This window comes from Cottoperca gobio, chromosome 22 (assembly GCF_900634415.1).
Source record: "Cottoperca gobio chromosome 22, fCotGob3.1, whole genome shotgun sequence".
In the NCBI taxonomy this organism is placed as follows: Eukaryota; Metazoa; Chordata; class Actinopteri; order Perciformes; family Bovichtidae; genus Cottoperca; species Cottoperca gobio.
In genome coordinates, this window is record NC_041376.1 from 8,290,826 (window position 1) to 8,293,136 (window position 2,311).

At 41.2% G+C, this 2,311-nt stretch overlaps 1 long non-coding RNA gene across 1 annotated transcript; it reads right to left on the reverse strand.

Moving 5' to 3' along the window:
- Positions 1–340: 340 nt before the first annotated feature.
- LOC115027160 (uncharacterized) lies at positions 341–1,842 on the reverse strand. Its single transcript, XR_003834357.1, has 3 exons — positions 1,602–1,842; positions 1,436–1,498; positions 341–465 (listed from the first exon to the last, which is right to left on the reverse strand). It is a non-coding gene; the product is annotated as an uncharacterized LOC115027160 (long non-coding RNA).
- Between the last annotated feature and the right edge of the window lie 469 nt (positions 1,843–2,311).

Consider the following 2,311-nt stretch of genomic DNA (forward strand, 5'->3'; position numbering starts at 1 on the left):
CGGCTGGAGATGCAGCTGATCGCACATGATTTGCATTACAGATAAAGCTGATGGGCAGTCTGCTTAGCTGTTAAATTATGTAGTGAGCAAGGTTAAAAAGGCGGTTATGAGGATCCACCAAGGCTATGAATTGTTAATATTATTCCCTTCATCCATATGGGCCCAACATACAATCTTAGATAAAGGTCATCTAGCATTTTCCAGGAGAACAGTAGCAGCCTATCAATGTATACGAGTTATTGCAGAGGAGGGAAATGTAGTGGAGTTGCATTTGAAGACGAACATAGAGACACTGTGTATTGAGGGAGGCATACCTGCCAGTGCATGTAGTTTCTGTAGCTCTCTGTTAGCACTGAGGGGGAAAGAGGAAGTGCTGAACCTCTTCTCCCTCTTCAAGGCCGAGTGTGACCCTGGCTGCTTCACCCTCATCACCTGAGTTGCGGGAGGCACTTTCTTATTGGAGCCCTGCAGAAACAAGAGTCGCAGAGGAAGAGCTCCCATTACCGGAGCAAGGTAGAGCGAGGTAGTTCCTGCAGCCAAAGGAAATGGCACAAGAATCACTTTACTTAAGTGTCACTCTGGAGTTCAAAGGAGGAGAAGGAGATGGGACAAAAGGAGAGGAGCGGAGAGGAGAAGGAGTGAGGGTGTTGTGGTTAAGGGTCATGTTCCTTTCCGAATCAGATCAGGTGATTCTTAGCGAAGCAACCTGACCACAGTCGGCGGTGTACTGCACTGTATTTGTTGACAGAGTTTGTGATGGACCTCAGTGGACAGAATAATTGAGCCCAGATGGAGCCGATAAAGCTGTCAAAGGGAACAAACAGGAGGCCCAGCAGTCAATCAATCAGGTCTCTTCCAATCTCAAAGCACTGTACTCAACATCACTGATGCACGCCAGAAATTATAAGGCCAAAAATAGCCGCTACAATGGCTCGTATTATACTCAGAGGCCAAACAAGTCATGACGGGGAGGACTAGGGATTGAATGCGTGTTTACAGAGAAAAAAAAGAGTCAGAAGATCATGGTGAGATGTCACATGAGCAACTTTGCCTTAATTCATTCTAAACATGTTTTATACAAAGGTCAAAAGAAGTTTACAGAGAACATTCTCAGGCTATTAAGGCTGTTTTCTTATTAGGACACCATTTAAAACTAAAAACCCAAAAAATAAACAAATAAACTTACTTTCTAAAACAGTGAAAAGGAGCTTGAATCCTAACACAACTCTCTATAACATCCTTTTTAGAATAAATACAATTTAGTTTACAAAGACCTTGCTTTATGGTATTTGTTGTACTATCTTGTCTTTACAACAATTAGCTTATTTTATATTATTCTACATGCTAGTAATGCATTTCTTATATGTATTGTACATTGTTAAAAGGTGGCCGATGCAAGTCCTCTCAGGACAGTGAACAGTAAAAAGAAACTTACATCTTGGTCTTCTGCAGGCCCATTTTTACATCCAGATTTTTTAGATCTTGCAGATTTGGTTTCCTAAAGAGTGAGGAATCAATCAAACTAAATGAAAAACAACATGAATTATATTATGCTAACATGTAATAAAGTATCTTACATTTGCATCAAACAACCACTTTACCTTTTCTTTTTTGCTCTTGTGAGGCATGCTGAGATGGGGATCCCCGGTGCTGAAGCTGTGGTCACACACTGACAGCGGATGTCTGGTTAACGCGTCTGCACCTGTGCTCTGTGCACACTCATGTGGCTTTCACGACTGACCATCCAAACACCATGTGACTGTGTCCGAGCGACATCCTAATGTCATCCGGTTCCGCGGTGGCTGCAGACCACAACAACTCATGCGTTGTTAAAAATCTATATTTCATGAGTAAAGAAAATACCGATTGTGTCCGCTGTCAGCGTCCAACTTACTGCTGCCGATAGCTGCACTTTCTAGTACCCGCTGTGTCCTCCAGCCTAACCGAGAGACGTGTGTCCTGTGCTGGCTGTAATGTTTGGTAACTGCCACAGGAAGGCAGTGTTGTATATCGAAAAGTGTAAGTAGACTTCCAACTGCAGAGGTGATGGGTTGACCGTGGTTTCTACTTCAAGCAAGTCAAGTTCAAATTAAACAGATACATACGCATAATATATGGTCTATAAAACAAAAACATAAAATGAAATAAACATGAGTAAACTGAAAGTAACTTAAATAAGAATATTAAATTGTGTGCACAGTCTCACAGTTTAAAGAGCATTTATGTTTTTAAGTTATTTAGTTATTTAATATGGTCTTTAGTTCCATTTCCTTCATAAACAACATGAAAGTGAGGTTTTACTTCAACACAT